This window comes from Suncus etruscus, chromosome 11, assembly GCF_024139225.1.
Source record: "Suncus etruscus isolate mSunEtr1 chromosome 11, mSunEtr1.pri.cur, whole genome shotgun sequence".
Taxonomy (NCBI): Eukaryota; Metazoa; Chordata; class Mammalia; order Eulipotyphla; family Soricidae; genus Suncus; species Suncus etruscus.
The window spans coordinates 77,691,309-77,716,039 of record NC_064858.1 but is presented as its reverse complement, the minus strand read 5'-3'; the positions used below and the strand labels follow the sequence as shown (position 1 = coordinate 77,716,039).

General features: G+C 42.4%; 1 protein-coding gene across 1 annotated transcript in view; it reads right to left on the bottom strand.

The window, feature by feature from the left end:
- SLC4A8 (solute carrier family 4 member 8) overlaps nt 1-24,731 on the bottom strand; it is an 829,308-nt gene that overhangs the window by 184,899 nt on the left and 619,678 nt on the right. The window lies entirely within an intron of this gene.

Genomic DNA, 24,731 nt, shown 5'->3' with positions numbered 1-24,731 from the left:
GACCAAAGATGGTTGGTTCAAATCCCAGTGTCCCATATGGTCCCCCGTGCCTGCCAGGAGCTATTTCTAAGCAGACAGCCAGGAGTCACCCCTGAGCACCGCCGGGTGTGGCCCAAAAACCAAAAAAAAAAAAAAACAAACAAAACAAAACGTGTTAATTATTAACGTAGGGTTTCTAAAAGGTCATGGCTATTTCCCCTTGACTTTATCCTAGTCCTTAATATAATCCAAATTAAATACACATTCCCATGGAAATTCATGAATTCAAACTAATTCTTCAATGAGATGCTTTTTTTGTTTGTTTTGGGGTCAAACCCAATGATATTTCTGGTGATACTCAAGGAAACATACAGATGAATAGCTAAAGAAATGGTGGTACATATACACAATGGAATATTATGCAGCTGTCAGTAAAGATGAAGTCATGAAATTTTTTTATTCGTGGATGTACATGGAATCGATTATGCTGAGTGAAATAAGTCAGAGGAAGAGATATAGATATTGAATAGTCTCAATAAATCTGTGGATTTTAAGAAAAATAAAAAACATTATTGTAATTATGCCCAGAGACAAAAAAGTTGAGGGCTGGATTAACTGACTGATGATATGAAACTCACCACAGAAAATGGTAAGTGCGGTTAGAGACATAACTACACTAATAACTATGGTGACAAATGTCAATGAGTGAGATAAGTAAAATGCCTGTCTTGAATATAGACCAGTGGGGAGGTGGGAGATTGGGGACATCTCCCCAATGTTCAATGAAAACAAACCCTTGAAATCTGGTCACAGAATTTAGGTAACAAAATGGTAGAGGGAGGAAATTTAGAGAGCTGAAGGAAAAGTGCTGATGGAGGCAGAGGCATATAAGTACTTGGGTGAAACAAAGAAAATATTTTTTTATTTTTTTCTGGGTCACGCCCAGCAGTGCACAAGAGTTGCTTCTGGCTCTACACTCAGAAATCACTCCTGGAAGGCTCTGGGGACCATGTGGGATGCCAATATTCGAACCACGTCCTTCTGCATGCAAGGCAAATGCACTACCTCCAAGCTATCTCTCTGGCCTCAACAAAGCAAATCTTAAGAGATATAAAGTTATATTCCAAGACAATACAATCATAAAAGCTAGTGTTACCTTAATAAAAAGAAATAAATAAAAATACCTCAACAAAATCATATATTAAAATTTTTAACTTAAAAGGTCCAGAAAGATATACAAAATTTTAATGAACTTTGCAACTGATTATATTTTTAAATGATCAAAAACTACATTTAATACTTAATAGTGCAGTTTTCTCCTAAAGTTAGACATTCTTAAATTGCTGTTTAAAATGTAAATGTGGGGCTGGAGTGGTGGTGCAAGGGGTAAGGCGTCTGCCTTGCCCGTGCTAGCCTAGGACGAACCTCAGTTCTATCCTCAGTGTCCCCAAGCCAGGAGTGATTTCTGAGAGCATAGTCAGGAGTAACCCCTGAGTGTCACTGGATGTGGCCCAAAAACCAAAAGGGAAAAAAAAGAAGTAAAATGTAAATAAATGTTTCAAGAAGCACATGTTTTAAATATGTGCCATTATATTCAACAAGGCTGAAAAAAAATGAATTAAAAAATGAGTCCTATCCTAGGCTTCACCCTAGGATTGGTGCAAAACCTAAGACCACCAACTACAGAAGACTGATTAAAACAACAGTGATGGAATAGAACTTCTAGAACCATAAAGAAAGACTCCATCCTAGTCTCCAACCTATGACCTGTGCAAATACCAAGATTTCTAGTTACAGAGGGCTGCTTTTATCATCCACGATTAAATGAAAAATTTCCAGACATCACACAAAAAAAAAAAAAAACCCTAGGGGAGAGAGTAAGAGCATAAACAGAACCTGTAGTATACTTCAAGTATACTTCAGTATACTTCAAGGACGGAAAAACTCTGTATCTCTTAGGCCAAGGGAAATCCTAATTCTAATTTCTAATTAGAATTTCTAATCTCTCTAATATTTAGTGTACCCATGCAAAAACATACACTAATTAATTTTTTGTTATTGTTGTTGTTGCTTATTTTTTTTATTTGTGTTTTTGTGCTTTGTTTTGTTTGTATCTTAGGACCAAAGTTATTGTTTGGTTGTTGTCTTTATTGCTGTGGTACTTATTGCTGTGGTGCTTTTCGGGTTTTTTGTTTGTTTGCTTTTTTATAGCCTCTAGAAGGACTCCTCCTGTTTTTTTGCTTGTTTTATTTTTGCCCCCCCCTTTTTCCTTCTAACAGAACCACATAACTTGAACCATCTTGTTCTGCCTCACGAATTGGAGGAGAAATAATGAAGGGTACCTGTAGTATATGAAAAAGTTTCCATAAGATTATCCTTGGAATTGTTGTATATAAAAGTGTTTCCTTAGGATTGTTCTGTGACTATCGCCCCACCTAGCCCTTCCAGGTGGGGCGCTGTGGAGTTGGCAATAAATAGCTTGATGGACAGGGGAGAGGTGTCCTTTTGCGAAAGCTGCCAGCTGCAGGAGGATTATCTCGCTCTCCTTGCCCAATCTTTTACACCCTATCCTTCTTGTCTGTGTGGATTATTATTTGCTGCGGATAAATATTACCAGGGTCTTCCCCCGAAAGGGGACAAGGAGATGGGAAGTAATTTCTCATTCTGGGGACTGTTCTTGGATTCACAAATACCCAGCAAAGGTAACAGCGAAGATACGTTACAAATGTCCACCTCCATCCAGCTCCATCGTTAATTATTTAATGCTACAGATACCAAGACCAAACAGTCGTATGAACATAGAGTAGAAATAAAATATGATCAGACTTAAACACCAAATCCAAAGCCAATGACAACAGAATTGATACCCAATCTACAACAAACTAGACACAGGGGACCACTTATACTAGCAGCTGGGGTGGCAAAGAAGGAGGATATGGGATGCATGTTGGGAACAGGGGTGGAGGGAGAACAACATTGTGGTGGGAATGCCCCTGATTCAATGTCACTATGTACCTAAGATTTGTAATCCACTGTGGTCAAAATAAAAATTATTAAAAAAAAAAAAGAAATGAAAAGGGGAGATCACTACATATAATTTAGAGATTCAAAGGGTAATCAGAGACTACTTTGAGAAACTCTATGCCACAAAGCATGAGAACATGCAATAAATAGATAAATTCTTGGACTCTTATAATCTTCCACAGTTGAATCAGGATAATCTGCATATCTAAACAGACCCATCACTATCCAGAAACAAAAGCCCAGATCCTGATAGATTAACTAATGAATTCTTTCAAAACTTTCAAGAGGAACTACTACCAATCCTTTCCAGGCTCTTTCAGTAAATTGAAGAAACAGAAACACTCTCAAATAATTTTTATGAAGCTAACATCACCCTGATACCAAAACCAGATAGAGAAGCTGCAGAGAGAGAGAGAGAGAGAGAGAGAGAGAGAGAGAGAGAGAGAGAGAAAACTACAGACCAATATCCCTTATAAACACAGATGCAAAGATCCTCAACAAAATCCTGGTAAATAGGTCCCTACACCTCATTACGAAGGACATACACCATGACCAAGTAGGTTTCATTCTAGGAATGCAAGGATGGTTTAGCATACATAAATCAATCAACATAATACACCCTATCAACAAAAGGAAAAATAAAAATCAAATGACCATATCAAAAGATGTGGAGAAAGCAGTCAAGAAGGTCCAATACCTATTCATGATAAAAACTCTCAACAAGATGGGAATGGAAGGAACTTTTCTCAATATAGTTAAGGCCATCTACCACAAGCCAATGGCAAATATTATTCTCAATGGAGATAAAGTAAAAGCCTTTCCTCTAAACTCTGGCACAAGACAAAGCTGCCCTCTCACCACTCCTATTTAACTTAGTACTGAAAGTACTTACCATGGTAATTAGGCAAGAAAGAGATATCAAGGGCATTCAGATAGGAAAGGAAGAAGTCAAGCTCTCACTGTTTGCAGATGACATGATACCATATTTAGAACACCCCAAATACTCTACCAAAAAGCTTCTAGAAACAATAGATTCATATAGCAAAGGGACAGGCTACAACATTAGCACACACACAAAAAGGTCTACTTATACACAAATAATGATAGAAAAGAAATGGAGAGTCAAAAAGTAATCTCATTCATATTAGTGCCACAGAAACTCAAATACCTTGGAATCAACTTAACGAAAGAGTTGAAGGACCTATACAAATAAATTACAAAACACTGCTTTAAAAAATAAAAAAGGACAAAAGGAAATGGAGACACATATCCTGCTCATGGATTGGGAAGATTAACGTCATTAAAATGGCAATGCTCCCCAGGACACTGTACAGATATAATGCAATTCCTTTAAGGATACCCATGACATTCTTCAAAGAAGTGGATCAAACACTCCTGAAATTAATTTGGAACAATAAACACCCACAAACAGCTAAAGCAACCTTAAGGAAAAAAATATGGGAGGCATTACTTTCCCCAACTTTAAATTGTACTACAAAGTATAGTCACTTAAACAGCATAGTATTGGAATAAAGACAGACCTTCAGATCAGTGGAATGAATTGAGTATTCAGAGAATATTACCCAGGCATACAATCAATTAATCTTTGATAAAGGGGCAAGAAATGTAAATGGAGCAAGGAAAGCCTCTTCAATAAGTGGTGCTGGGACAACTGGTCAGCCACATGCAAAAAAGCAAACTCAGATCTCCGTCTAACACATGCACAAAGGTCAAATCCAAATGGACTAAAGACCTTGATATCAGACCCAGCACCATAAGGTATACAGTAGAACACAGAGGTAAACACACTATGACATCTTTAAGGAGGAAACAGTACTGTCCAAACAAGTAGAAGTATAGATAAACAGATGATACTAATTAAGCTGAGAAGCTTCTGCACCTCAAAGAAAATAGTGGCTAGAATACAAAGGCCACTCATAGAATGGGAGAAACTATTCACCCAATACCCATCATATAAGGGACTAATATCAAAGCTATACAAGGTACTGACAGAACTTCACAAGAAAAAAAAATCTAACCCTATCAAAAAATGGGGAGAGTGAAAAAAACTAATAGACAATTCCTCAAAGAAGAACTATAAATGGCCCAAAGATACATGAAAAAATAACTAAATCACTAATCAGAAGGGAGATGCAAATCAAAACAGTAATGATGTACCATCTCACAACACAGAGATTGGCACACATCACAAAAATAAGAATAATCAGTGCTATCAGGGATGTGAGGAGAAAGTTACTGCTGGTGGGAATGCCATCTAGTCCAGCCTTTATGGAAAACAATATGGAGATTCCTCAAAACACTGGAAATTGAGCTCCCACATGATCCAACTATACCACTCCTAGGGATATACCCTAGGAACATAAAAACACAATACAAAAATGCCTTTTGCACACCTATATTTATTGCAATGCTATTTACAATAGCAGAATCTGGAAACAACCCAGATGCCCAACTACAGATGAGTGGCTAAAGAAAGTGTAGTATGTATATATGTTGTAATATTATGCAGTCGTCAGAAAAATTAAGTCAATAAAATTTTCCTGTACATGGATGGACATGGAAACTATTATGCTGAGGAAATAAATCAGAGTAATATAGACACAGAATAGCCTCACTCATCTATGGGATTTAAGAAATAAAAGACATTATTGTAATAACACCCAGAGACAATAAAGATGAGGGCTGGAAGGACTGCCCATGTTATGAAGCTTACCACAAAGAGTGGTGAGTGCACTTAGAGAAATAACTACACTGACATGACAATGGTAGTGAGTGAGAGAAACAGAACACCTGTCTTGAATACAGGCTGTGAGTGGGTGAGGAGGGAGATGAGGGGCATTGGCAGGAATGTTGCACTTGTGAAGGATGGGTGTCTTTTTTATAACTGAAAACTACAAACATGTTTGTAATCATGGTGCTTAAATAAATATATTAATTTAAAAAATAAAAGGGAAAGGCTTTGCTCTAATCTAAAGTACAATAAAGGCAGGAGTAAGGCCCAAATCTATGTACCAATCCCTTTGTGTCAGACAAAGGAAAACTTAGAAATTCTTCTTCTTCTTCTTCTTCTTCTTCTTCTTCTTCTTCTTCTTCTTCTTCTTCTTCTTCTTCTTCTTCTTCTCCTCCTCCTCCTCCTCCTTCTTCCCTTTCTTCCTTCATCTCCTCCTCCTCCTATTCTTCCTCCTATATTCACTCCTCCTTTTCCTTTTCTTCTTCTCCTCCTCCTTTTCCACCTCCTCCTTCTTCCTCTTCTCCTGCTCTTCTTCCTTTCCTCCCTTCCTCTCCTTTCTTTTCTCCTTGATCTTCCTCTTTCTTTGTTGTTTGTTTTTTTGGGGGAGGGCGTGGAGAGGAGAACCACACCCTGTTGTGCTAGACCTTACTTCTGGGTGGAATTTGGAGATCTGTGTGTGATGCCAGGATTGAGCCTGGGTCAACTGCATGCAACATAAACTCCCTACCAGCTGTACTATTTCTCCAGCTCAAAAATATCCTTATTCTTACTGTGGTACATGTACACAATGGAATACTATGCAGCCATCAGGAGAGATGAAGTCATGAAATTTTCCTATACATGGATGTACATGGAATCTATTATGCTGAGTGAAGTAAGTCGGAGGGAGAGAGAAAGATGTGGAATGGTCTCACTCATCTATGGGCTTTAAGAAAAATGAAAGACATTTTTAACAGTATCTCAGAGACAAGAGAGATGAGGGCTGGTAGGTGCAGCTCATGACATGAAGCTCATCACATAGAGTGATGAGTGCAGTTGGAGAGATGACTACACTGAATACTATCATAACAATGTGAATGAATGAGGGAAGTAGAAAGCCTGTCTCGAGTACAGGTGTGTGGGGGTGGGGAGGAGGGAGATCTGGGAAATTGGTGGTGGAAATGTTGCACTGCTGAAGGGGGTGTTCTTTACATGAGTGTAATCATACAACTATAATCATGTTTGTAATCATGGTGTTTAAATAAAGATAATTATAAAAATTATTTTATAGGAATAATAAAATAAAAAGTAAAAAAAAATATCCTTATTCTTAATTGAGAGGTGGGTTTGGGACATCAGAATGGAAACTAAGGAAAAACAGATAGAAAGTCTCGGAATAGGGGCCAGCGAGGTGGCGCTAGAGATAAGGTGTCTGCCTTGCAAGCGCTAGCCAAGGAAGGACCGCGGTTTGATCCCCCCTCCCCCCGGCGTCCCATATGGTCCCCCCAAGCCAGGGGCAATTTCTGAGCGCTTAGCCAGGAGTTACCCCTGAGCATCAAACAGGTGTGGCCCAAAAAAAAAATCAAAAAGAAAGTCTCAGAATGGGGGCCAGAGCAATAGTGCAGCGGCAAGGCATTTACCCATATGGTCCTCCAAGCCAGGAGAGATTTCTGAGCACAGAGCCAGGAGTAACCCCTAAAAAAAAAAAAAAAAAAAAAAAAAAAAAAAAAAAAAAAACAAAGAAAAGAAAGTATCAGGGTAAACTGGTTAGTTGGCTTGAAGTCATTGGGTCATATGGCTCCTTGAATGTTTTTTGGTTTGGTTTGGTTTGGTTTGAGGTTTTTTTTGTGGGGGAGGGCACATTACTTTCTCCAGCTTTGAATTGTACTACAAAGCAATATCACTAAAACAGCATAGTATTGGAATAAAGACAGACCTTCAGATCAGATCTTCAGATGCAGCGCTTAGGGCCACTCCTGGCTCTACACTTAGAAATCACTCCTGGCAGGCTTGGGAGACCATATGGGATGCCGGGATGTGAACCATCATCCTTCTGCATGCAAGGCAAACGCCCTACCTCTGTGCTATCTCTCCAGCCCTCCTTGAATGTTTTTTAAAAAATATTTCCTCCTAAAACGACTCAATACATTTTAGATTCTTCTAGTCATTTTGAAGATGAGAAGCATGCAGGATCAAGGAGAGAGGAGGGCTATTCAACTTAATTTCTGCTTGTTTCTTCCTGCAAAACTGGGTTATATTTGTAAAATATTCTCACCCCCCAAAAAAAAAGTTCTTTGGGGACTGGAGTGATAGTACAGAAGTAGGGCATTTGCCTTGCACATCGCCAACCCCAGGCTCCATTCCCAGGTTCCTATGTAGTCCACAGAACCCTTCTAGGAGTCAATCCTGAGTGCAAAACCATTTGTAACCACCCCGAGTACTGCCAGGTGTGGCCCCCAAACCCAAACCCAAACCAAAGTAAAAAAAAAAAAGCTTCCTTTGTCCAGTCCCCTCTATCAGGACAAGTTGCTTCTTTAGGACCACAGTTCAAGACTAAACAAAACTTTCATGTTCCTTGTTCTTCTCTCTCCAGACTTCTTCCTTCCCACAGCCTCTGCCCCAGTAGCTCAGTCCTATCATCATGTCCCAGAATAGAAAACAAGGAACCATATGGGATGCCGGGATTCGAACCACCATCCTTCTGCATGAAAGGTAGACACCTTACCTCCATGCTATTTCTCCAGCTCCTCCAGCTGAACTTTTTTTTTTGTAAGAATTTATTCAAGAGGCAAAATTGATTAACATATTGAGGTAAACTAACATAACATAATATAGTAACATAACATAACATATAATATAAGTAATATAATATAATAATACATATAAGTCAAAGAACATTTCTGATTAAAACACATTTTTTTGTTCATAATGGCTTACAAATCTTTCACAGTCGTATTTTAGGTACATATTAACATTGAATCAGGGGAATACCCATCACCAAATATGTCCTCCCCGCATCCCAGTTCCCTTTCTGCAACCCATATACCCCACCATCACCCCCCGGGCTGCTAGAGTAGGTGGTCCCCTCTTTGTCTAGCTTACTTTTAGTGATCATATATCTGTTTGGTCCTGGTACCCTCCCTTGTTTCCCTCTCTATTTAAGAGGCGGAGCTAGATAAATCGAGTTATGTGGTTTTGTTTGAAGGAAAGAAAAGCAATAGATTGGGGTACAAAATAAGAAAAAATAAAATAAAACAAACAAACAAAAAAAGAAGTCAAATACGCTGAATATGGGCAGAATCCTTCTAGAGGCTTTCAACCTCAGTTTGAGAGAGGATGTGAAAAAGGTAATTGAAACACCACAACAATACAGAAAGAAATATCAAATTAAATATCTAGTGAGCACTACAGCAATAAAGACAAGCACCACACAATAGTCTCGGTTTTGAAATCAAATCATGCTAGAGTGCAAAAAGAAAGAGAAAGATAAGATAAAATAAAATAAATAAAATAAAATAATATTGGAGACATCAACTTCAATCTCTACACCAAAATAGAGACTTCAAAAACATCGATCAATCGATAAATAAATCTGTGGAAAAATAATTGTTTTGTGCTTTTTTTTTCCTTTTCTTTTTCCCCCTGCATAGGCACAGTAACTATTGGGGATATTGTAGAGGGAATTCCTTTGGCCTAGGAGATACAGGTTTTCTCCACCCCTGAAATATACTGTCATGGGATTAATTGTAGACTCCTTGCATGATCATTTACTCTCCCCTCGGTGCTTTTATGGTGTATGGAAGACTTCTGCTTCGTCTTGGATGGTAAAATCAGATCTCTGTATCTAGAGATCTTGGTGACTGTGCAGCTCAAGGAATGGAGCTTATGATGAAGTCTTTCTTTTCCACCTGAACTTTTGATTCAAACCTTGTCACTACTTGTTCAATGAGTCAAAATTGAGCCTACACCAAAATCACTTTATTTTTAAGGAGCTTGGTAGTCACACCCAGTGGTGCTCAGGTGTTCTTCCTGCTTCTGTACTTAGGGGTAACTCCTAAAGGTGCTGGGGGAACGTATGTGATGCTTAGGGACTGCTCGCTTGCAAGGTAAAGGCCTTACATCCAGTCCTCAAAAACACTTTGAAACCCAGATTGCTGTGCCCTGCCCCTAGAGTTTAGATGACAAGAACAGAGATGGAAACCAAGAATCTGCTGCTCGAACCCCAAACTGCCCCTGGGCCAGAGAGATCTCACAGTAGGATAGGGCGTTTGCCTTGTTTCGATTCTCTTCATCTCATATAACCCACGGAGGCCGTCTCCAAGAGTTAATTGTTGGGGCCCGGAGAGATAGCACAGCGGCGTTTGCCTTGCAAGCAGCCGATCCAGGACCAAAGGTGGTTGGTTCGAATCCCGGAGTCCCATATGGTCCCCCGTGCCTGCCAGGAGCTATTTCTGAGCAGACAGCCAGGAGTCACCCCTGAGCACCGCCGGGTGTGGCCTAAAAACAAAACAAAACAAAAAAAAAGAGTTAATTGTTGGGTGCAGAGTCAGGAATAAAGCCTTAACCACCTTCAGGTGTGCCCCCCACTCCCAAACAAGCAAAAAGTGAAATAAAACCAAGTTCATCCGAAAGCCACATTTCATCAACACCGTCGCTGCAGGATGCCAAATAATCGCAGCTTTTGTTGGCACGGGGTTGCCCTGCCCAGGCCTAGGGAACCCCTTCGTTAGCATCTTTGGTGCCACCGTGAATATTCGCTCTAGTGGCATGGAGGGAACATGGAGTTCATCGCCACCTGCCCAGGAGGTGCAAACCACCCTGTCCCGGAGATGCACACCAGGGACTGGGCGCTCCCCTGCGACCCCCCCGAGCACCACCTAGAGTACGCGCCGTCGGCTCGCAGTGGGGGAACCGCTCGGGGTTGGCACCTAGCTCCGAGGAGGACGGAAAGGGTGCGGCCAACTGCGCTCCCGGGCCCGCCCCGGCCCGCCCCACGCCGTCCAGCCTGAACCCCTCGAGCGGTTCTGCTGCGCCAGAGCGATTCTGCCTTGCGACTCCAGGTAAGTGCCAGAGACCGGGCCCCAACTGCCAAGGCCCCCCGCGATCCTCCTAGCTTTCTGCTTCTCCAGATTTGCTTCTGCTCGCCCGTTTGCTTGCTGCCTTCTCCCCAGCAGTAAAATGAAGAGGCTTATGACAGAACCTAGACTGTGGGAAGGGCATTTGTCTTGCACACAGTTGACCAGGGTTCGATTCCCAACATCCCATAGGGTCCCCCAAGCTTGCCAGTAGTTTGAATGAAGAGCCAGGAGTAACCCTGAGTGCCTTTAAAATATACAACAGAAACAAAACAAGACAGACCCTAGACAGACCCAGCTGGCCGTCGGGCGCTGGTACCTGCTCCCTTTGTTTTTGTTTGTTTGGGGGTCACACCCGGTGATGCTCAGGGGTTACTCCTAGCTATGCGCTCAGAAATCACTCCTGGCTTGGGGGACCATATGGGACGTCGGGGGATCGAACTGTGGTCCGTCTTAGGTCAGCGCGTGCAAGGCAAACGCCCTTCCGCTTGTACCACTGCTCCTGCCCCTGCTCCCCTCTGTTGTATCCCTCTCCACCTTCGTGCCTTCGTTCAAGGGCGAAATACAAACGTAGAGCTCTGGAATTTGGAGGATGGGGTGAGAGACACAGCTTTGGCTCCCCTGAAGAGCCCCTCACCCTCCCCGCACCCCTTCCCGGCTGTCGCTCCCCATCGCGTGCGTAAGCTCGGACAGAAACGCTTTCCCCCAGAGGTTCCCTCCTGCCCTTGCCACGTTGCATCTACGAATGGGCCTAAGAATGCGTCTAAGAAGGGGCAAGGCACCTCCCTGGAGACTTATCAATCCTCTCCGGAGAGGGAAAGCTGCGGGGTGGGGAGGAAGCCGGGCGGTGCTGTAGGAAGCAAGTGCAGTGGGTGTTCACCACAGTGACTCTTATTGACTTCCATCTAGGTCACATCTGAGCCCTGGGCTACACAGGGAAGAAGCAGACCTTCGGAGAAGGTTGTTGTCAGACCTCTGCGAGGCATGGGTGGGGTAACATGGAAGAGTCCCAGTGTCCATCTTGGGGTGAGGGGAACGGACCTCTCTGTTAGCCAAGCACCCATTGCGGCAATCCCTGCAATAACCCCCCTCCAGGGCTTACCTTCAAATGCACACCTCACTCTGGGAGGGGATACAAGCCTAATTTCCATTGTTGATGAGTCAACTTTGCCTACACCCCAAAACACTGGGGTTTGTTCTTATTTTACCTAAAAGATGCGCTCACTCCCCAGGCTCAGTTTTCTCCCTGGGTGTATTAGATGAGACGGTCCTCCTCCTGGGGTGTCTTGTACAAGCTACCACCATGAGTAATGTCATATATGTCTGGCTCCTCTTGTCCAGGAAAAGCCAGTATCAATTTGCAGACACTTCCCTAGCTCCCTTATCTCAATAGTAACCCATGCATCATGCACACAGAAAAAAGAGAGAAAGAGAAAAAACAAAAACAAAAACAAACAAAACAAACAAACAAACAAAAAAACTACTTGCCAGAGCAGAGGGGATGCTGTCTATCCAAGAAAAGTGGTTTGGGTGGTGGATCCGCAAAGTGACTGATGGTGCACAGGATCTCACGCTCTGTAATCACATTCCACATTTGATAGAACTGCTGATTCTACCCAGAGCTGGTTGGCCAGAGCATATCAGATTTCTTTTGGGATTAATATTTACCTTAGAGAAAATTGAAGAGAACATATGAACTTGGAGACTTTGGAGAGATCTCAAAGGGCTCAAATGCATACTTTGTATGTAGCAGGCATTAATTCCTGGTACCAAATGGTTTTCTGGCTACTATCAAGAGTGACCCTGAATTCTATCACGTTGTTACCCTAAAACCCAAAGAAAACTTATTTATATATTTCTATTCTTCTATGCAGAATCAAAGTAAGAAACCATAGAATCAACTTAATGTAAGGTCTAGGACACTTAATTGGGGAGGCAGAAGTATAATGGAGGCTGGCAGCTAATTCAGTTCTGCTGCTGATTTAACTATATAACCTTGGCCAGATTACATCAGCATTCCTGGGGGGGAAATAATGAAAAGGTGTGTAAAATTCCAAGCACCAACCAAATGCAAGGCAGTATGTTTTCATGGCTAAGACCCTGGCTTTAAGCACCGAGGATGTGGCTCAGCAATTGAGCACTTGCCTTGCATGCCCAAGGGACTTGGTTTGATTTCTGGTTGGTTCCTACAACCATCACAGGGAGCAACTCCCATGCACTAAACCCCAGAATGCCATGGGAGATGGTCCACAAACAAATGAGAGAAGGCTTTGGAGAGCTAAAACTGGGTATGAATTTTTCCTCTTTACTTTCTAGCTAACTTTGGTCAAGTTATTTAACTTTCATGTGCTTCTATTTGGTTCCCTGTAAAAGGGCACAGTAACAGTTAGAGTGGTAATGATGGGCTTAAGAGCACATTTAAAGGGCTTATTATGCTGGCAGGAGCCCTGGTTGTGGTCTTAGGTATTACCTGATCCTTGACGCACTGCCAAGTGTGGCCCTGAAACAAACAAAAAAATAATTTTACAATTAAATAACAATGATGTCTTCCTACACCTCCTCTGACATCCACAGGCACACACTCATCATGTTCAGCTCTGCAAGTAAAGCTGAGGACCAAAGCAGCTATCTGCACATAACATCACCAGCTTGGGCAGGTTTGGCTCCTCCTTTGTCTCTCTCTGCCCTGTACTGGCAAAATGCCCCCTTCCCATTTGAAGGGAATGAGAGTGGTGATTTGAACAAAGGAAGGGTCAAGTGCAGGGCAGTGCCTGTCTCTTGCCATAGCTCAATGCCATGATTGTGCCATGAGAACATCATGATAAACAAGGGTAGGTTTAGTCTGGTGAGAAAAGAACCATTAAGAGATTCCTTCATAGCATCTGAAATACTCTGAGGTCAAGTTTATCTATAGTAACCTGTGCAGCCTGGTCCTCAGTCCTAGGTAGAGATTTGGAAGCAGAAAGATGCCTTCTTCACCCTCAGCTCTGCCTACAATAGAAAACAAAGGAGGACATTTACTGCAGTGAATAGCAACCCATGCCAGGAAGAGCATCTGAAGGCAGAAAATTCTCTCCATAAAATTTAATAGGGAGACTCCACTTGGGGAAAGGGTGAGCAGTAAACCATGAAAACAGATAACCTGGATGCTGAAATTTCTTGGAGGAAGCAGCTTCTAGTAGAGATTTAAAGAAAAAAAAAAAAAAAAAGCAAATTGGCTTCCTTAGGCGGAGCATAGTGGCTTAAGGAAGAAAAGCTAGCCAGTGAAGGTAGTAGCCAACAGGAAGCCGACTGCCAGGCCATGTTTCTGTTACAATCAAATGGCACTAAAAAATTATAAAGTATGGAGAGGAATATTATGATTGTGAAAGAGGAGAAAGGCCTAAGGCAAAGTCAGCTGGCAGGCAGCTCTGCTGATCTTCCAGATGCTGGGAGAAAGGCAGATAAGATGCTGCCTGGAGGTTGAGTTTGAGGAGTGGAGGGAAAGAGGAGGGAATGTACCAGGAAGCTGGGAGTGAATCAACAGGATGTAGAGTGGGTGGGGCATGGGCTTGACATTGAGAAGCAACTTGAAATGTTATGCAGATCAGAGGATATAGTTCAGGTGACATGGCCTGGGACTCCATTCCCAGCACTTTTGGTCTGCACCCTACTCTTACCTTGCCACCACCTATGTAATTCCACATACCATCAGTGTAACCCTTATAACAAGTTTTTTTTTTAGTGTATATGAACTTAGGGGTTAGAGGGATGATACAGATACAGGCATTTACCTTGCATGTGGCCAACCCAGGCTCTATCCCTGTACCTCATATGGTTCCCCAAAAACTGCACTGCCAGGAGCTCAGGGCCAAGAGTAAGCACCACTTGGTGTGGCCCAAAATCCAAAACACTTTTCAAATATATATGACTTGAGTAGATTTGATCCATAGTGCCATATGCCTTTCTTTCCTGGCCCCCAAAAGCTATAAGGAGTGTCCTCTGAGCACAGAGCTGGGAGTTTCCCCTGTGCACTGTTGGATAGGGCAAAAAAAAAAAAAAAAGATGGAAAAAAAATTTAAAAAAAACACTTGGTATTACTATAAGCAGTGCTAAGTTTATAGTGTAAGCAAAGTTGGGTTGGATTTTACAATGATTTCATCTTAAAATATTAGGAAATGGACAGAATACAGAGCAGGGTGAGTGGGTGAGGGGGCCTGAGAGAACTTGCTACAGACATGCCTTTTAGCACTCTCTTTTTTAGGAGTAATCAGCCCAGTCCTCCAGTCTGGGTCTTAGGGAAAAGCCAAGGGTTGAGGAGATATAATTATGGGAAAAAATGAGACCCTTCCTCTAGCATCTGTAATCAAAGGGTAGGGGGAATTAGGGTGGGGAGATAATTTGCTATTGTGTTGGCGACCTGATAACAAAGGGTGAAATGAGTGCCTTTGCCAAGGAAAAAGTGCTGGGTCCTGAGGAAGAAAGAGAGGGTCATTTGGCCCATCCAGCTTCACAGTTTCCTCCCCAGCAGCAGCTTGCTATCTAGTGCCACACACCTGTGCCCTCATGATAGTGGGGACAGGCATCCTTTTTCAAAGAAACCTGTAATTGGGCCTTGTCTGAGTAGCTTGAGCAAACAGCCCTGTTTGACATTATAGATGCCTTATATCCTAGATGCCACATGTCCTAGAGGTGAGCACACCCTGATCAAACCGAAACTTTTTACAGAGAGGCCATCTGGCAACCAGGGTGTGGCCATGGCCACCAGCCTAGAATTTCACCCAAGTGGGAACTTAGCCCAACAGTAAAGCATTTATTGTCCTGGATGGGAGCTGGAGGAAAACCAGCATGATGTGGAAGAAGCTATGGGGCTGTATGGAGAGTAGATAGAGGTTTGGAACAATATTCCTGCCTCACTCAGGGTCTCCAGATGTCCCAGTGACCTCTATTAGAGAAGATTGAGTGTAAGAACACAATGAAGGCCTAGAATTTGAGGGCTTAGTTTATGTTGCGATACCTTCTGCTATGTGGCATTAAAGATGTCTTCAGGGGCCGGAGAGATAGCATGGAGGTAGGGTGTTTGCCTTGCATGCAGAAGGACAGTGGTTCGAATCCCAGCATCCCATATGGTCCCCCGAGTCTGCCAGGAGTGATATCTGAGGGTAGAGCCAGGAGTAACCCCTGAGCGCTACTGGGTGTGACCCAAAAACCAAAAAAAAAAAAAAAAAAAAAAAAAAAGGTTGGCTTTAGCTGCCCAGGGCTTCACCTTTCAGAGGTGCAGGGGTTTGGGATGTAGCTCTTTGCACATGCATGCTGGCAGGTGCAAGATCCCAGAGTCACTCTCTGCCACTGTCCCTCAAGGATCCCTTAAGGATCCCTCAAGGTGTGGCCTCTCTGATGTGAATCAAACAATGAAAGGAGGTAGCTGGACTCTGGCCTATTCAAAATGGCATACCATCACATTTCGTGTATCTTAGATGCTTATTGTAATGAGTGTCTTCAAAACATCATTACCTGAAGACAGTTTGCTGTTTGGAATATTGTTCTTTTGTTTTGTTTGAAGGAGACAGGCCAGCACTCCCATCTGCAAAGCATGACCTCCAGTGCATTTTTATGAATTGCTCCCTCTCCTCCACCAGTATTGACATTATTAATGTGTTGACCTATGTTCCCACTTGTTTTTGGCTATGGTGCTCCCTAGCAGTCATTATAAGACTGCAGTACTTGCACACTGGCCTGTCGTGCTCACTCCTTAGCTAGGGGTTTGCACACCTATGTTGCACACAAGAGATGATTGTGTTACTCTTCAAAGGTATTCTTCAAGGGTCACTGAGGTACTCACACAAGTACTCAAGACCTCACTTCGTGGCTATGGTACTCACTTTTGTTTTCAGCTGTGATGCCTGCTGGTGGTCACACCTGGTTTTGTACCTACATATGTATTCCTGACTGCAGAGCTTTTAGGATCACACTTGGGCAAATATGGGACACCAGTGATTTGAACTCATGATCGAAAAGCTTATAAGGCAGGTGTTCCGAGGCATTGTGCTAGTCCCCAGGGCCTGTTGAGAACTTGGAACAGATCAGTTTAAACCTCTGGCTTCATCTCAGTTACAAGAGTATCTGGGCTCCCACAACCTTGAAACTTATGTTAGGCTTTGCAAGCAGTGAAAAGGTGAAGGTGAGAGACAGAAAAACTCCTCTGACAACATGCATAGACTGTGATGAGACCAGAGAAGAGTACAGACACACATCAGCACAGGGGAGTGGTTTAAGAGAGCTGAAATTTCTGGGAAGAGGTTTGGATTATAGTGGAAAAATGTAGAATGTAACCTTGGTATTAAGATTTCTTTGACTAAACTAAGTGATGGTGACATTTTACAGCAGGAGTTGGTCCTCACTTCCATATAACAGCATCTTAAAAAAAAGTCTTAGGTTAATTTTATACTTAATTCACATCAGATATATGATTTCTATACCAAAAGTACATTGAGTTTGTATTAATTTAAATTTATTTTCTATTTTATTGTGTTTGGGTTTGGGGACACTCCTGGCTTGGTGCTTAATGTCCCAGAGGTGACCCAGAAACTGAAGTATCAGGAATTTAAAGTTAGGACTATCATATACAAAGCCTGCATTTCAGCTCTATGAGCTCTCTCCTTGACCCTCTTAATTTAGTTGTTTGAATATTTTAGTTTTGTATTAGAACATAATTTTTTTAAACTTGGTTTTTAGGCCATATCCAGCAGCTCTCAGGGGTTACTCCTGGCTTCTGCACTCAGAAATCACTCCTGATAGGCTGGGGGGACCATATGGGATGCCAGGAATTGAACCCGGGTCAGCTGTGTGCAAGGCATGTGCTACACAGTGCTATCACTCTAGCCCCAGCTTTCTTAGTGGATTGAAGCTAACATGCAAATTAAAACATTGAGGCCAAAGCAATACAACAGTTGGTAGTACACTTGACTTGCATGTTGCCAGCCTGGATTTGATCTGCAGCACCCCATATGGTTTCCTGAGTCCACCATCAGTGATTCCTGACCTCAGAGTCAGGAAAAAGCATTAAACACTGTCAGGTGTGGCAAAAAAAATTTTTAATTATATTTTTCAAAATGTAGATGAACTAAGGTAAAAGAAATAGAAAATCAGGATACCTGAGATGTGACTCATTGGTAAAGTATGCCTTGCATGCATGAGACCTATGTTTTATTCTTGGTACCACCTCCCCAAAAAATTATATGTAGGAAACAGAAAAATAGTATAGCAGAGAAGGTACTTGTCTTGCAGGAGGCTGACCTGGGTTCAGTCTCCAGCATCCCATATGGTCCCCTGAGCACTGTCAGGAGTAATTCCTGAATGCAGAGCCAGAAGTAAACCCTGAACATCACCAGGTGTAGCCCCAAATCTAATAATAATACTTTTATATACACATAATTTCAAATCTTGTTTCTTCTTTTTGTTTTGTTTTGTTTTGGGGAGGGTCACACTTGGCAGCGCTCAGGAGTTACTCTTGGCTCTGTGCTCAGAAATTGCTCCTGGCAGGCACAGGGGACCATATGGGACACCAGAATGTGAACCACCATATGTCCTGGACTGGCTGCATACAAGGCAAATGCCCTACTGCTGTGCTATCTCTCTGGCCCCATCTTGTTCCTAAGTATTTAGCATTTGTAGGACTGAGGTTATTAAAGCTTAAACTTGCATTAAATTTTTTGATGTAGTCTATCTCATTAATTTTTATATAACAACTAAATAAAATTTTAGCAAAGCAATTCTTATTTATGTTAGATGTGCTAGACTTTAGTATTTTCTTTTTTGATATATTATGCTCCTTTATTATAATGGAGATGCATAGCACACCAGCAGTTCTCAGAAGTTTTTCTTAGATCTGCTCAGAGTGATCCCTGGCAGTGCTGTGGTACCAGATATTTGAACCAGGGTTAGCAGGATGCAAGGCAAGCATCTCAACTTCTGTACTACCTATCCCTCAGTTCCCCTTATTATTATTTTGTTGGGGGGGCCTAGGACCACACCCAGTAATGTTCAGGAACTATTTTTGTTTTTTTCTCAGAAGTGACCCTTACAGTGCTGGGGATCAAAGTGCCTTATCCTGTACTATGACTCTCATTTTCTTTCTTTTTCTTTCTTTCTTTCTTTCTTTCTTTCTTTCTTTCTTTCTTTCTTTCTTTCTTTCTTTCTTTCTTTCTTTCTTTCTTTCTTTCTTTCTTTCTTTCTTTCTTTCTTTCTTTCTTTCTTTCTTTCTTTCTTTCTTTCTTTCTTTCTTTCTTTCTTTTTGGTGTGGAGATAATATTGGTTTATATAAGTGTAAATGGCTATAAGTTTTAGGATACAATGTTAACATACCACTAAAGAGTTTTTTTCATAATACATAAGTTTAAATTTATTTGACAATTCTATACTGGATTGTTAGCATCAGATTCATTGACACTGGCCTCAGTGAAGCCTTTTACGTTTGTTTATTTGTTTGTTTGTTTTTGGGTCACACCCAGCAGCATTCAGGGGTTATTCTTGGCTCTGCACTCAGAAATTGCCCCTGGCAGGCAACGGGATGCCAAGATTCGAACCACCGTCTGCCCTGGATCAACTGCTTGCAAGGCTAACGCTCTACCACTGTGCTATCTCTCCAGCCCTAGGTGAAGCCTTGACATGCCACCAGGAGAAGATAAATTAGACTTCTGGCTAGCCGAACCAGGAAAACACATCCCATTTGTTCAATCTAGGAAGGCTTCCTTGGAGGCAGAGGGATTCTGGCATAAGTTTTGTACTGAAACTAGTATTGTGGAGGCGCTATGATGCCAACAGGTTAGAGGGAAAGGAATTAGGAATGAATGATCATCAGTAGTGTGGGGAGTGGGTAAAGACAGAGACCACACCGAAAGAGGAGCTGTGACCAGGCTGTTGGTGCGCAAAGGTGTGAGGTCTTCACTGGGCACTGGAGATGGGCTTGTGCCAGCACCACAACAGGACTTTGCCTTCCTGAGGCCAGCAGGGGGCTGATCTCATCCACCTTGCATACCACACTTCTGAGAACTCCAAGGCTCATGCAGAGAACAGAAATGTGCATCCCAGCCTCTCCTGGCTTCCATCAAGTCAGGCCATTTTTCTAAGGAATTTTTTTTCTCCCTGTCATTTGCATGCTAAACAAACAAACTGGACATTAAGTCCTTCACCAGCAGGGTTAATCATAGGTGTCTCATTTCATTTCAGGATGTGATCAGTACCTTGAGGAATAGCACACAGAAAGGAAAGCCTGAGACAGTTGAGAAAGCAAATACCTGGGAAGAATTCCTGATTTCTCTCCAGGAGAAATAAGAACAAAAATGAACTCCCCTTTGGGAGACCATAGGACAAGGGACTTGGAGTGATCTGAATGATTCTGAGTCAGTCAAGAAGGCCTTCCTGGAGTAGGTGGGTCCTCAACACTTGGCAGCTGCTGGTAATTACCTCCCTACCCATGATTTTTGTTTCTGTCTTCTCTCATCCTGTCATCTCTCATCTTGCTAGAGTAAGAGGGCAAATAGAAAGCTTAGAGGGAAATTCAACCTACAAGAGGGTTCAATACTCATGTGGAGAACATTCGCCTATGATACAGTTGTGCAGTTGTATTAGTTCCACATTTGATAAGGGCCCTAGCTAAATAGACTCCCTGTATTGGCCTAGTTTCCTCCAGGGAGAAAACCACCTCTACACACAGACTGTATCTCTATCTCTATCTCAACCTATTTTCTCCTATTGTTTTGTTTGGGGGCTACACCCTATGGTCCTTGGGCTTTGCTGTTGGCTCTACACCCAGGGATCACTCCTAGTGGTGCTCAAGGGACCATATGGGGTGCCAGGGATCAACCTCGGTCAGTCATGTGCAAGGCAAGTGCCCTAAGCACTGTACTAACACTCTGTATCCCCCTCATTTCCTCCTTGAAGCTTTCTCAACTTACAGGGAAGTCTCCACATGGATCCTTCACAGCTCCACAAACCTCAAAACCAGGAAAATCTTGTGGCCTGATCATTGGTTTTAACCACCTCTCTTGGTCCATCTTGTTTCTGCCTATCACACCTCATACTCCCTCCACCTTTCTCCTACTAGTACCCCACATGCTCAGGCTTTGTATGTACTGTTCCCTCTGTCTGTCCTGGTTACTTCTACTGTGGGTCAGTCTCCATTTAAGCATTATCCCTTTGGGGGCCTCACTGACATCACCCTCCTCCATTTACTGCTCTACTGTATGCTCTCTTCCTTACTACCTAAGGGAGCCTCTTTTTCATGTCTTCTCCATGGATGGTATCCCCAAAATAACTTATCTCCCAACAACATACTGGCTATATGCTCAGAAGTTGCTCCTGGCTCGGGGACCATATGGGACGCCAGGGATTGAACCTAGGTCCGCCCTGGGTTAGCCACGTGCAAGGCAAATGCCCTACTGCTGCGCGGCCAACCCAAGGCGAACCTAGGTGAGCGATTTCTGATCACAGAGTCAGGAGTAACTCCTGAGCGCCGCCAGGTGAAATCCAAAAACCAAAGAATAAAAAAATAAAAATAAATAAAATAGAAGCATTAAATAGGTGGAGTTATTTTTAAGCAAGACTTGCCACTAGAGGAAGCTAGAGTGATAGTACAGTGGGTATGGTGCTTGATCCAGGTTCAATCCCTGGCACCCCAAGCCCACCAAGAATGAGAGGACTACAGAATCAGGAGTAAGCCCTGAGCACATTTGGATGTGGTAAAAAAATAAAAATAAATAAATAAAAGCCACAAGGTAATGGTTGTGGCTTTGGCCAAGAACCAAATGTTTAAAGATACTTGCTGGGAAGCTGAATTGGGAATTAATTATAACATAAATCACTGATACTATTTTTTGAGGAATTACATATGCCAGGCACTCTGCCAAGTATTTTATATACGATATCTCTGATTTAATCCTCATCACAATGCTGAAACCACTTATCTATGAGGAAATGGAACCCTAGAGAGACAACAGAATTGTCTAAGGGCACACAGTTGCTAGAGTGGCCCTTAAACACCAATATTTCTGGGTGCATACTGTATACAGAAGTTGCTAAGCTTTTCTCAGGAGTTATTTTACTAAACTTTATCCTTTTACCTAGGAGGTAGGTGTTATCATTACTATCCCAGTAGGGCTAGGATCTATGCCTAAGTCTAGAATGGATAGTGAGTGAGCCTGTTTACTTTTCACAGAAGGCTTTGCAATCATTTGTCCTCTCTGCATTTTTCTCTTCCCCCTCTTTCTCTTCCTCTTTTGCCTCCTCCTCTTATTTTTTTCTTCTTTTTCTCTTTTTTCCTTCTCTTCCCTCTTCTTTTCCTTTTCCCCTCATCCTCTTCCTTTACTTGCCTTTTAAACCACAGCCAATATGTTCAAGTGTTACTCTTGGCTCTGTGCTTAAGAATCACTTCTGACAGGTTTTGGGACCATATGGATGCCAGGGGTCAAACCTGGATTGGCCACTGTAAGACAAATGCCATAGCATTTGGTCCAGAGCACTGAATGGTCCCCTGAGCATCCTGGAACATTGTCAAGTGTGGTTCCCAAAATTAAAGTAAAACAAAAATTATAAGCTATAAGGAATACCAGTATCACCAGCCATGACCACCTACTATAAGAAAGAGTTCTTTGGGGCTGGTAGATAGTATAGCAGGTAAGACACTTGCCTTGCATGAAGTTATCCTGATTCAATCCCTGACACCCTCAATGGTCCTCCAAACATGCCAGGAGTGATCCCTGAGTGTAGAGCCAGGAATAATCCTAAGTGCCATTGGGTGTGGCCCCCCAAAATGAATATTTTATCTTGAAGTCACCATATGCTTCCTTTCCTGAACCTTTTTTTTCTCTGAAAAAAAAAAACTCTCATTCCATTATTGCCTAGTTTTTTTCTATAACATCACTATATCTGCATAATAATTTCATAATGACATTAATTTTTATCATTCATATCTGCATTAATAAGTATTCTATATTTAATTTTACATGTTTAAAATTTTAAATGAGGGGCCCGGAGAGATAGCACAGCGGCGTTTGCCTTGCAAACGGCCAATCCAGGACCAAAGGTGGTTGGTTCGAATCCCGGTGTCCCATATGGTCCCCCGTGCCTGCCAGGAGCTATTTCTGAGCAGACAGCCAGGAGTAACCCCTGAGCAATGCCGGGTGTGACCCAAAAACCAAAAAAAAAAAAAAATTTTTTTAAATGAAATCACATTGTGTGTATCTTTCTGAAGCTTGGGTTGTGTTGTTTTTATTCAGCACTGCCTCTCTGTTGCTGCAGGTAGAGTGGATCATCTTTGTTCCAGCAGACAAGTCCTCCAGGGTATGGAAATTTCACAGCCTATTTATATTTCTACTGCAGATGGACCATTGGATTGTTCCTAATTTTTGCCATTTTATTCAGTGCTGCTAGAAGCATCCTGGCACATGCCTCCTGACTCATGAGCTCCAGAGTTTGTTCAGGGCATAAAATTAGGAATGGGGGATGAGAGGTTACTAGGGTATATATAGTTTAGTTTAGTTTTGGGGCTATACCCAGTATTTCTCAAGGGTAACTACTGACTCTGCACACGTGAAATAATCCTGGTGGTGCTCAGGGGACCATAGAGGATGCTGGGAATGGAACCTGGGCCAGCCTCAAGATAGGCAAGTACCCTACCTGCTGTACTATCATTCCAACCCCCTAGGGTGTATATATATATATATTTTAAACTCAATCATGACAAAATTAATATTTCAATTAAACAGTTGTATAGAGTTTCAGTGTTATGGTTATTCTAAGTCCAGGAATATCTGAATCTTAGAGCAGAAAGAAACACTGATTCTGAATCAGAAATATAACTCAATAGGCTGGAGTTCAGATTCTTGGGGAAGGCCCAATTTGAATCATTAGCACCATATAGTCCCCCAGCACTACCTCCCCCAAAGTACAGAACTAGTAATAATTTCTGAGCACCTCCAGGCATAGCCCCCCTCTTAGAGACTTGTTCTTCTAGTCCCTGTTCTACCTTGAATATATATCTCACTTGCTGTCTCTTGCTTTTCTACTCTAGGGAAGCATATGTTCTCTGTTAAATATGTATTTTTTCTTTTTCTCTCCCTTCACATTTTTCTGAGTAAATTTTCACTATCTTGTGAACAAATTATCTTATTTTTTTTTACAAAAAATAAAGAAGAAAAGGGAGGAAGGGTGGCAAAGGAAAGGAAGGAAGGAAGGAGGGAGGGAGGGAAAGAGGGAGGGAGGGAGGGAAGAAGGGAGGGAGAGAGGGAAGGAGGGGAGAGAAGGAAGGAGGGGAGAGAAAGAAAGAAAGAAAGAAAGAAAGAAAGAAAGAAAGAAAGAAAGAAAGAAAGAAAGAAAGAAAGAAAGAAAGAAAGAAAGAAAGAAAGAAAGAAAGAAAGAAAGAAAGAAAGAAAGAAAGAAAGAAAGAAAGAAAGAAAGAAAGAAAGAAAGAAAGAAGAAAGAGAGAGAAAGAGAGAGAGAAAGAGAAAGAAGGAAGGAAGAAGAAAGAAAAAAGAAAAGGGAGGGAGGCAAGAGGGAGGCAAGAGGGAGGGAAGGAGGAAGGAAGGAAGGAAGGAAGGAAGGAAGGAAGGAAGGAAGGAAGGAAGGAAGGAAGGAAGGAAGGAAGGAAGGAAGGAAGGAAGGAAGGAGGGAGGGAGGGAGGGAGGGAAGTGAGGAAGGGAGGGAGGGAGGGAGGAAGGAAGGAAGGAAGGAAGGAAGGAAGGAAGGAAGGAAGGAAGGAAGGAAGGAAGGAAGGAAGGAAGGAAGGAAGGAAGGAAAGAAGGAAGGAAGGAGGGAGGGAGGGATGGAGGGAGGGAAGGAAGGAAGGGAGGGAGGGACGGAGGAAGGTAGGAAGGAAGGAAGGAAGGAAGGAAGGAAGGAAGGAAGGAAGGAAGGAAGGAAGGAAGGAAGGAAGGAAGGAAGGAAGG